General features: G+C 36.9%; 1 protein-coding gene across 1 annotated transcript in view; it reads left to right on the forward strand.

Annotated features, from left to right (window-relative positions):
* Positions 1–12,518, forward strand: part of CMC1 (C-X9-C motif containing 1) — a 42,544-nt gene that overhangs the window by 15,177 nt on the left and 14,849 nt on the right. The window lies entirely within an intron of this gene.

The raw sequence follows: 12,518 nt of genomic DNA on the forward strand, positions 1-12,518 counted from the left end.
TTTTTGTTCTCTCTGAATTATTTCAATGACTTTTACCATGGCAGGAAGAATAACTGTTTTCCCAAAGGCATGTGGCTTTTTGTGTTTCGCTATAATTTCAGAAACTTCAAATGATGTTTCTAGACTTTTATCACTAGGTTTAGAGTCAAGTCTAGGTAAGGTGGACCAGTGTATTTTTAAGCAGCTGCTTTTAGACATTCTCAAAAAAATATAAAAATGTAGTGTTACAGTAACATCTGCCATAGGAAAGTGGCATAATGTAACAGGTGCCTTCTAGTGCTGCCAGAAAGACTTAACAGACCTTTTTTTTTTTCATTTGAACAATAGTTGAATCATTTTTACTTTGAACTCTGTATCTGTTGGAGAAAAAAAATGAAGATGAAAAGCAATTGCAGTAATGTGGGTCATTTGAAAGAATATGTCAGTTAAAAGTGTTTTCACAGCTTGCTATTTGTATAATAGTGTTTGAAGGTAAACCAAAGAGAGAGTGTGCATGTGTTTTTCTCCTCTGAACTTTTTCTATGTAATATGAGGACTTACTTTGGTTTCAGCATCTTCATTTTCTGTGGCAGCAACCAATGTTGGCGATTCTTGAGCTGTGAGTTGTGGACCATTACCTTGCAGCTTCTCCATCGTTTTCCCTCCATAAGTTTTAAACCCAAATGTTACGGTTTTTCTCCTTCTGTGATATTAGGCGAAACTATAATTGCTTCCTTCTTTCTCCTGTATAGAGTTTAGTTGTGTATTTTTAGGAAAATAAGGTTTGTAGATACATCGGTCTCCCCCTTATTCCTCTGTCACCTGTAAGCCAGCTTTGATCAAATTGTGTGAAAGTGAGATGTGGAAACTGAGTATTTCTGAAACAATTTTTTTAAAATCAAATAGGCAAGCAAAACCTCACATTGATACCCCTATTAAAATAAAAAGGTGGTAGCATAGCTTCAGTTTTTTTGTTGTACATGTTTTTATCTGGTTGGAGGGGAAAGACCAAACCATGGGAAATGAAGCTTAAGCAGTTTTGTGATCAGTAGATTTATCATCTCATAAATCCATTGTGAGCTTATTCCTGGAATAAATTTGTCTTGTTAGTACACAGGGATAGGTGTTAATCAGAGTAAATAGGGTATGCTTTTTATGCTGTAAACAATTATAAGCTATGAACATAAGCTGTGTAATTAAGTAATAAAAGCTGCTGCAACTCAGTTTGTGTGCTGTGGAGTGTACACACATGCATGAAATGGAGTTGTTTACACTGAGGGCAGAGATATTTAATGGGCTCTCAGTGTAGGATTTTTCTGCTTTATGTGAAGTTTATGTTTCAGAAACTCTTATTAGTACACCTTTGTTTCTTTTTGTCTTTAGGAAATGGTGATAAACGCATCGGTAGTATAGGAAATAAAGCTATTGCCCAAGTGTGGGCCTTTACAATTGGCTTGATCAGGCTGGGTTCACATGTGTCCCTATGGGGAGCCCCTATACATTCAATAGTGCTCTGCATGAGCACAGGGGTCCATCTGTACCCAGCCCAGTCCTGTAGCCTGCAGCTATACCACCTAGAGCTGTGGGCTTAGCAGAGCTCATAATGCAAGTAATGACAGCCTGTCCAGCACGTGTTCCACAGGCGTCCAGGGAAAAGAAACCCCAAGGGTTACAAAAAAAATGAAAAGTAAGGGTTTTGTTAACTTAAGAAGTGATTCTCCTGCCCTAGTTAAATGGGTGACTTGTTGCTGTGCTTGGTTGTTAGCCTACCAAAATGGCTTAGGAATGAAGTAACCATGAAAAGTATGTCCCCCTGATAATTTTTAAGAGCAATTAAGTATTGTGTCTGATCGTATTTCATTTTACTTCAATCATTTAAATTTGCTTACAACTTTTTTTTCTGAATTATTCCAGTATAAATTCTTGTGTTTGCTGCGTGTTTCTTCAGAATTTTGTACCTGTCAGTTTCAGAATAATTTTTGTGTGTTTTAAGGTTTTCAAGCACTTTTTTCAGCGAAAATGGATGTATTAGTAATTTTGTTAACTTGGGTGGTAATTCTGTTAACATGCTTTCTGGGAAGCACTAGTCAATTTCCTGTGACCATTATGTAAATATGCTTTATTGTGTCCATATCCATGCACCGTATGTGTGTATGTGAAATTGTGGGCAAAAGTGTCAAAAAACAAGGAAAAAAACCCGAACAACATTGTCATACCGGAGCTTTTCACTGTAGTTTTACAAACTCTACCATGAGTGTACCTTAAATAATATATTTCTGTATCAGCATGTCCTTGACATTTTAAACCGAAGTAATTAAAAGAATCATTTATTAGCCATTGCCTTGCTTATTGCTTTTATGAAATAATTTCTTAAGCATGCTGTTTTCCTGTTTTGCTTTAATTTCCAGTTATAAAATTTAAATATGAATAAGCTTCTTTAAATCAATATCATAGCAAATTTCAGGAATCTAGAGTTAGCATTTTTTATCAGAATGGTGGTCTTTAGCACATCAAAACTTCTGTAATTTTACCCAGTTGTGCTTTGCTTTCCATGACCACATGCTCTAAAACTAGGGATACTCATTCAAAAAACTGCAAGAACTTTGTTTGATCTTGAACACATCTACAGAAAAGTTTGTCTCATTTCTTGAGAGCACTTACTCTGCTGTTCAAAGTTACAGATTCTGAAACTGAACTTGATGGGGTTTTTTTGGTAACAGAAATACACAAACTTAGACTGTCAGCTTAATTTGTTTTAATTTTGGGTTACTTGGCTTGGAAAATAGAAACAACTGACTGACTTTGACATGCTGTGGGTTTAGACTCTGAAGAAATTGTCTTTTATTGAGATCCTAAAATGAAGTTACTGGGTCACAGAGTCAGTCATGAAGTTAGTTCTGTATTTTGTTTATTGTAGATGTTTTGTGTATTTGTTGTATTGTAAAGCATTTCTGCCTGCCTTCCAAAACCTCACAAGCCTTTTTTTTCTGGGAGAAGAGCAACTTGCTCCAGAGGTAAGGGGTTTTAGTTCTGAACTATTTCCGCTGAATGTTGTTGTCTGTTACTGGTACATCATCTGGATTTGGGCCTTTAAGGGCACCAAGAGAGACCTGCAGACATCTGTAACTGAGACTGCTTTGTAAGGTTCAAGGATTCAAGTAGGAAGTAGAACTATGTACTTTTCAGGGTGAATACAAAGATAGGTTGTTCAACTCAGCCTGGTTCTGCCATTAGAAATACAGTGAAGTAAATGCAGCCATTTCTTGTTTGAAGTATATTGTGGGAGACATCCATTTGACTAAGATGACAAGCTGTTCTGTCCTTTTTTAAAAATGTATTAATTTATTTTAAGTTTTTTTTGAGGTAGACACAAGATATTTCTACTTGTGCTGAGTTGAGGACCTTCACTGGAGAACATTGTTGTGTTGGTTCTGTTGTCTGTAGGAGCTGTGTAATCAAAGCAACTGGAGTCACATTGCTGAAAAACTCGCATGATACTTGGCAAGGCTTGAAAAAATGGTTTGGAAAGTGTGGCTGGAAAAGGACATTTCCAAGCAACCACCCTCCTCCCATTCTCCAGATTTCCCATTAGCCCTCTCCTCCTCAGGGCTCGTGTTGATACTTAGTAAAGATGATGGGATGCAACACTACTGCAGGCTTCTCTACAGTAGAGCATGACCAGTGTCATCCAGAGTTTTGATAATGTGCAGTTACTCAACAGTCCTGTCACTGACATTATCTCTGTCCCCGTAGGGGCCACCTGCTCTAGACCATGACCCTTACACCTGACATATCAAGGTCCATAAATCCACAGAAATTTCTGATTGAACTACATGAGATGCTGTACATTTAAATACCCACCACACCTTTAGATATTCCTTCTTAAAAAAAAATATTTTCCTATATACTTTCCTATCAGAAATGCAGATAATGAAATGTGTGAAATGCTTAGCAAATTTTGCTCAACGTTGCTCACTTTCCTTGGTATTGCAGGCCAAGTTCTGTTAATTGTTGCCAACCCTTGTTGAATGCTGAGGGAGGATTTAACCTGTTGGTATCTACAGTTCTGACACTGGAAGATGCTAAGACTGATAGTAGAGGGAAACTACATGACAGCTCATACTTAAAAATTTTGATGAGTCTTCTTGTCTTGAAGCAAATGAAAACTAAAGACACCATTTACAGCTGAACTTCGCTCATCCACATTGCTTCGTTGTGAAAATATAGTCCTTAAATTTTTTTTTAAAGTTCACATCTCTTAGGAGTATCTGGGAACACAGTGATTTTCTAATTTTCTAATAAAAAACAAAAATATCAAGTGACTGATAAAAATCACTGGGTTAACATGATAGCTTCTGGTGCCTTTTTTTAAATTGAGTTGCTGTAATCAGAAATTGCTTACATCTGCTTATATCCACCTTGTTCAGAGTTTGGAAAGCTTGAGAGGTTACATGGGAGGAATCACAGATTTTTTTTTTTTTATGACCAGAATAGCCTTCTGTTAGGAGGATGAGAAAAGGTTGGTATAATCTGAGAACATAGTTTCAATTCAGCAACAAAACTGAAGGTGGAGACTAGAAAAAAAATTGTTGTCCTCTGTTGCTGTATTTATTGTTTGAATATTGAAGTATATTATAGTCATATAGTGTGCTACCATATGACCCTGTATGAAGCTGTTGATACTACATTATGTTGTACATGTTGTGCAGCTGTCAGTTATCTAAGTTATTTTAGATGTTTTGATAGTGTACAGTTATATTTAGTACTGGTAGTAAATTCCTATGTGCTTTTTGTCTGGCTAGTGTTCATCAAGAGCAAGATGCTGAATTTTTATATGATGCTCTTGTTTGCACACAATAGCTTTTATTTTGAAAAAAAGATATTATTCAGTGCTATATATTTCCAATGAACATTTACTCTCATCACATTTAACTATGTGAATTAATACAATCTCTAGAGGGATTATGGTATATTGAGCTTTGCTCCAACAAACTGGGCAGAGAGAACAGCTATATGTAAATTAGAATTTGAAGAAATTAGATTCTAGATCTGTGTGAGGTTTTTTTCTTGTTTGTTTGTTTGTCTTTTTACTTTAATGATAGCAGCACTAACTAACCTACGCTAAGCTGTAGAAAAGAAATATGAGGGCATATTTTGTTGCTTGGTGATAGAGAGTTAGGTGTTCTAACTAGTTTTCAGGACTTTGACAAAAATGTTCAGGGAGAAAGCTTGTCTTGTTTGATTTTTTTTTTCTTCCTCCCTTCATGTCGTTTCAACCCAGCTGATGACAAGAAATGGGTCAGACTGCTAGCTTTACCACTGCAACTTAGTTGTGTGGGGTTTTTTTTTTTATTTTTTTATTTATTAGGGAATGGAACAGCTTTTACGGGGACAAAGAGAAATGAAATCACTTTCAGTGAAAGAAAGAGGCCTCATTATAGCCACCAACAGCAGTTATTGACAGCTACACTTCCTATTAACAAGGAGCATTTAAGAGTTTGGCTGTTGGATCTTTGGAGTTGATCTAATTTGCTAGCATTAATTAGTTTCTTTTGAGCACAGACACTTGGTGCTCACAGCTATAGATTTAGAGGACTAATTAGGACAGAAAATTGAACAGAATGGGGTAAGGCATTAACCTTCAACCATTACCAGCTGGGGCTCTGATAAAGACCACAGAGTCCAAATGCTCCTATTCATGCAAAGAGTACTCTAATGAATATCAATTTCAGCCAGGTTGCCATATCTTACAAGCCTTGTCTTGATTTTGATTCTCTTACCTGGTGGAGATTTTTATGTAAAGATATTAAATTGGTATTGGTAGTTCAGAGCTCATAGATGAGAACCTCAAGAGGTCACCTGTGTTTTGTCCAGTCTTTCAATTTGCTTTTCTCAAGTTACAGATTTTGTTGGTTTCCAGCTAAGATCCTGAATTTCAAATTGATTTCCCTGTCCAGCATAAATATATTAACATAGCCCAGATTAATTACATGTTCTTAACAAATACTGGTTTAAATAGAAGGTGTGGTTTTGGATTAATGTAGTACATGGTAGTAATATCCATGACAGGAGCACTCACCAAGCTAACTGCTGAAAGTTGAACAATAGGTTTGCTTCTTTTGCAGTTCTTATGGTGAGATACAATTAGTGTATTGTGGTGTTGGTGATCCAGGTTTAGGAGGAAAACTATTCTTCCAGACTGTGGATTGGTAGTGTTTTAACATCTACAGAATGGGAGTTCTTTAAATGTATATAAGGAAAGGAGAAAAACAATTGCCTTTGTCCTTTTCTGTAATTTCTTGGATTGTTGGAAGAGTTGAACTTGAAATTAAGCATCAACATCATCATCATCATCAGTTGTTTCTACCCTTTAGTCATATTACTACTCCCTGACAAACTCACCATTAAATCTGAATCACTGCTGCTGTCTTCATTTGACTTCTGTACCTGGAAATTCTTTGTCCAGTGATGAGAAAAGTGTAACAGTCTCTTCTCTGTCACAATTTCTCCAAACTTGTGTTTTCAGAAAGGATGCCGACATCGATGTATGTGCCTTTTATGTTCTCTAATTATTTCCAGTGCTCCACTAGTGCACTCTACAGTATTAGGCTGAATAGCTGGTTTCGTGTCTTAGGGTCCTGGTGGGGTAAGATTGGCATAAACTGTAAAAATAGAGAAATTCAGCCTTGCTTGTAGCTACTGATCTTGGGGTATTAGGTGGTATTTAGATCAGTTTTTAGGGAACCCTGTGAGGTGAGTGTCCATAGAGGGGGAGACATGGTCAAGTTCTCCCAATACAAGGGCGAAGGTAGCCTGATTACCATTCCAGCCACTTACTAATATCTTTTCCCAGATATTAAATACAGTATTTTCTGATCTCATAGTTTTTTTTCCCAGTTGACACATTTTGATTCCTCTTAAGTCATTCTTATTACCAGCAAGTGAGCACAAACTTGGGATTCTGTCAGGGGTTTTTTGCATCCATTCGATTGATGGTGGTAATAACCTATGGGTGCAGTGTTAGAGTGTTACAGTGAGGTGTTACTGTGGCGTAGGTGGACAGAGCAATGCATTGTTCATGGCAGTACATGTGACTCACAATAACTATTATTTTAGCTGCACCTCCTGAACAATTTAGTAAGTAGTTGCTGTGCAATTTTGGGTTCCTCTTAAAACCCTCTTAGGTACTACACTCAACAGTTACTCAGTTAGCACTTAGTGTAAATAAATCTTAATACTTTTAAGAGGTCATGCTATATTCCCATTGCCTGTGTATAAATATTTATGTTGTATATGAATTATTAATATTACCCTGGGGTTACTTTCACACTGAAAATAGGTTATTTTTCAACTATTGAAGTCATAATGTGTTGTATAGGTACTATTAGGTTCAGCAGTGGAAAATAAAACTTAGTTTGGTCAAAAAGTAGCTCCTGTGTATTCAGAAATACAATGACTCGTGAGCTTTCAGGCAGCCTAAAAGCAATGTATTGACCTTGTATTCACCATAAGGTGATAGGGGAAAGCTTCTGTCCATTCTTTAGAAAACAAATGAAGTTGACAAGTATATTTGCCAAAGAAAATTGCTTTCTCAAATCACAGAAATTGAAATGAAGCTCAACTGGAGTTAATATTAAATGGAAATCAGAATAGGAGTTGCAGTTTTACTTAATATGTTTTGATTTAATGGGGCAGTGGATTAGGAGAGTTGTAGTTTTCATCTCCGTTTTCCCCTGTAGATTGGAGACCTATACCTGTTGTTCATATCTTTGTGTGGAATGTTACGAGTCAACAGAGCCAGTCAGAAAAAAGGGGCAGGAATCACAGGTCTTATCAGGCTATAGGGGAACACAAGGTTGAAATACAGTTTGGCAAATAGACTTTAAACAAGACGTGGTGTTGTAAGTGTTCTTCATGCTTTTTAGTCTAAGTGTTCTTCATTGCTTTCTGAAAACAATGAAATCTCAAATTGGTTTCGGATGAAAACATCTTAAGCATCTTTTTCCATGCAGAACAGTAGTTCTAAAGATGGCTTAGCTCAAACTGGGTGAGTTGTTCCTCCAGCACTTATTCTTTGATGTAGTAGTTAATGGGTTCTGAGGTAACAACACTGACAATGCACGAGGTTTGGGGTTTTTTTAAAGTAGAAACAAAGTTGTCTATTGCTAAATAAAACCATGTTCTTCTACATTAATTTTCAGGTCCTTTTAATAACAGCAACAAAAAATAATCCCCCTCTTTCCCACCCTCCAATTTAGTTTTGTTACTATTGTAATTTCTTTCCAGTAGTTGTCTCAGTGGTGCTGCAGAGAAAAAGTAGGGAGATTTGTGCTCTGAAGAGTGTTCTACTGAAAGGTCTGATGCCTAAGAAGGGATTAAAGGCTACAGTAATGAAAGGTCATAAAACACTTGTGCTGTCTTGTCATCCGTCTGAATTTTACTGCAGAAAATAGTGCCTGGAACATTTGCTGCCTCAGATCAGGATAGATACCTCTACAGGAAGTGTAATCATATAACAGAAGGCGAGAGGTGTTTTGGATGAGGAGTCAAGAGCTGCAGAGCTGGTCAGAGGATGGGAAGGGGGATAGTCAAGGAGTGCTAGAGCTGTACAGAGCTTTGGAGGTATGGATGAGGCTTTAAATTTATGATGGGGGAAAAAGAAAAGCAGTTTAGATGCTGTGTTCTAGATTTGAGAGGGATATTAATAAAGGATTTGAAAGGAATCATGGAACAGATGGAAGATAATTATTCTGATGGGATAATGAGTAGAAAAGGAACTTCCCGAATTTTGAAGAAGATAATGTAGAAGACCAGTGCATGAAAATTTCCCTTGGATGGAGTGAATAGATTCTTCTCTTGGTATTTATCCACAGTATTGGGAAGGACATGAAATGGTTGTAGTGTATTTGGGACTTTATGGTGTTAAGAGATCTGCCTTCTTACCTTTTTCCTAAAATGGGTTTAAAAAGGTTTCTTTAAGTCTGTAATGCCATTTTGGGATTTCTGATATGCAAGTTCAGGATTTCCTTGTATTACTTTTATTACCTATAATGTCATACAGGTTATAGGTGTCTTTCTTTCTGGCTGTGATCTGGAATCTCTCAAGGAGGTTCTAGTCATTATTCTTTTCCCCTCCTCTTCAATATACACTAAATATGCCCTTCAAGCTTTCAGATCAACAGCATATTTCAGGGATATTTAAGTAGTCCTTTTTGAAGCACAAATCAAAGATTCATTGTTACATTTACATGCCAGGCTTGGTACAGGTCCTGCTTTGTTTCTTGGTGACAGAAATGTCTCATACTCCTTGCTGTGATGGAATGCTCATGAAGTTGGTGAAAATAAAGCACAACAAAGTTGTGGCTTGAGATGTAATCTCACCTGTGGCTGTAGACTGTCAGACTTTTTAAAAGTTATTTTAGGGAGATACAGCTAATGTTGGGAAAAAGAACTTCTGGATGCTATGGTTTAATATGTGGGAAATGTACATTAAGTGTATAATGTAGAAAGAACATAGGAGAGAGTTGAAAGTAGGACTTCTCCATGCAATCAGGACTAGTCTAACTATGCTTCAAAAGCATGAATTTCAGTTCTGTGAAATGCTTATCAAACCTGAGTGCCCTTGGGGGCATATTTATCAAGCATAAAAGGGATGCAGGTCTGGAAAGGACTTTGAAAAGACACTTTGGGCCATATTTTCATTTGGGGCCAGCTATGTCTAGTATGACTGTGTTTGTCCTGTAATCCGGTTAATGTTTCAGCTACTATAGACAGCCTGTTTCAATGCTTGGTTTTATTTTACCATTCAAAGAACAGTTTTTTGTTTTTGAAGTTTTTGGGGGTTTAATGCCTAAACTAAGTTTTCTTTGTATATCAAGCAATTTATGTTCTCAGACATTGGGCAGATTCCTGGTAGTGATCTGAATAAAAGCAGTACTTTAAATGGAAGAAATAGGATCATCTGATTTATGTTAAACAGACAAAAGGGAAAAATAAAAATAAAAGACTTGTTCAGTAACCATCCTGGAAAACTATTTCTGTCAGAGTCCCTGAAATGGCTTAGGAAAGATGTTGGACCCTGAGATTCCAGAGCTGTTTTCAGGAGCGTGAAGAATTTTAAACAACCCACCCCCCCAAAATCTTTAATGTTGTGATGTTAAAAGTTACATTTAAATTCACGGGGAGAGCTCATGCTTTCAGTTTGAAGAAAGTTATATCCAGTAAACAAGAGTGACCATAGTCTGCAACTTCAAACTTTGTTGCTCATTACTTTTTTTCCTGCCTTTGGGGGTGATAATTTTCTACAGTGACTCTGACAGCTCAGTCAAAACGATTCATAAGGCCAATGGTGAAAAGAACTCCTTATTTTTCTCTGCTGTAAATAATCTTTGTCATTCCTTATCTGTCCTGACTTCCTCCTCGTGTTTTTTGCATGTGTTTTCTGAGTGGTTTGTTATTTTTATGCTTAATGTAGGCTTCAGGATATATCTAGTTAATATGATAGCATATATCTAGTTAACAGAAACTTACCATTGCTTTTCAGAGAATATGGAAAAGAGGAATATAAAAGAATATATATTGTTTGGGGTTATATAACTTAAGATTGAACTACTAATCAATTAGTAATTAACTAATCTTTAATGGGGTGCTAAAAGACCTCACAGCTTTTGTGGTATCTTCAATAACTTACATCACAAGTTCTGTGTTTAAAATATCTTATATTATTTGTGTGTAACAATGCTCCATGACAGTTAGGTAATACTATTAATGCTTTGTCAGCTTTCTCTTTGTAATAGAGGTATCTCGATACTTTTGAAAACTATTTCAAAATTATGGAAATTAAAAAGCATATACATCTATGTGTGTGTGATGAACTTTTAAATTTTATACATTCCAAGCAGCTTGAGGAAGCTTTGAGTCCTTAGTGGGGAGTGAGAATGGTGTGGAAAAGAATGCTTTTTCTTCTGCAAGACTGTTGTGTAAGTTCATTTGGATATGCTCCATCTGTTGAATAACTATAAAACTTAAGCAGTTTTAAACCAAAGTACTGTCAAATTCATGCAAATGCTAGTTACTAGTTACTGTGCATAAACCATTGAGAAACATTCATTGTTGGGCAGACAATACTTTAAATTACAACCCCAAAAAATAATTTTTGCACTTCTGTAGAAGGAACATATTTAACAGAGTTGGAAACTTTTGCTTTGGCTGCCTTCTCCCAATAGTAATTCGTATGAACAGTTCTGGTCTCATAATTTTCTTTTCTGCAGTGGTTTCAGTGCATTGCTGTTTGTCCCAGACCTGATGTTACAGATTGCTGTGGCTGTGATGTTTGAGGTGCAATCACTTGACTTGCCTGAAAGTTAATTCAGCCACTCTAATAAAGAGGAGAAATAATCACCTCTGTGAGTGTGTTAAAAGGTAGTAATGTTTGTGTTGAGGCATCAGGTTCAGCCAGGTACGTTTCACATAAGCAGTAAATTGTAACAGTGACTATAATTGCTCTGTGTGAAGCAGGTAGAATTCTCTTGTTTCTAATGTAATATATTCAATATCTTAAGTTTGATGCCAAGGTTGGTACACTGAGGCTGGGGTTCTACTGTGTGCCATGGGCATCCATATAAAGAGGTCTGGTAGTAACAAGTGTTTTGTGTGTCCAGACCCTAACTGATTGCACAATAACCTTCTACTTGAGCAGTTTTGTACTAAAAGTTTTCAAGTCTTCAGGTCTCTAAGCCCTGGCTGAACTTGTGGTAAAAAAGTCAGAATGAACACCTAAAGCTTGTTGTATTTCCAGCAATCAGAGGGGATGAATCTGAGTAAGAAACAGAGTCTAGCCTTCCTCTTCTCCCTACTGCAGTCTTTAAAGCTCAAGAGGGATAGTTACTTCAAGTTACTTCATCTTCTTCTGCAGTGTTCAGAGGAAAGCCTCATGAGTGAAACACCCTTGGAGACTTACGTCAACTCCTTAAACTCCTCCTTTGATTTTTTGTTAAGTCATGTAGGGTGGGAGAAATTTCATCCCAGTTCTAGTCCTCTCTTTCTTCCCTGCCCCTCCACCTTCCCTGTCAAGGCTCAAGGCAACAAGGACAGCAAGGTACTTTCAGAATCAGCTTTAGGTGGAATATGGGAATTTCAGGTGGCTAAAATTAGGTAAAGTGAATTCCACTAGTAGTCGTTCTTAGTCTCTGTTCAGACTTGTAAATGGTGATAAGACAATAAATGAATGAGAACTGTCATGACCAAAGCATATTGGACATTGCATTGATATGCATAAAGCAAGGATGGCTGTGGTATCAATTTTGTTTGGGTATTTGATCTCCTGCAAAAGCCTTGTAGAAACCCTTGGACTTTGCAAGTGTTTCCTAAGGATTCCTTTAAGCTTTTTTTTCCTGTCTCTGGTTGCTTCCATATCTTGAGAATCCCATCAGCCTTCTCTAACATTAAACATCAATGTGTCTGCAGGTTCTGTGCAGGTGTGGACTGGCAGGATAGTAAGTGCCTTTTAGCTCCTGACAAGATCTGGTGGAAGGAGGGGA

Source organism: Lichenostomus cassidix, chromosome 2 (genome assembly GCF_008360975.1).
Source record: "Lichenostomus cassidix isolate B80296 chromosome 2, HeHo_3.0, whole genome shotgun sequence".
NCBI lineage: Eukaryota > Metazoa > Chordata > Aves > Passeriformes > Meliphagidae > Lichenostomus > Lichenostomus cassidix.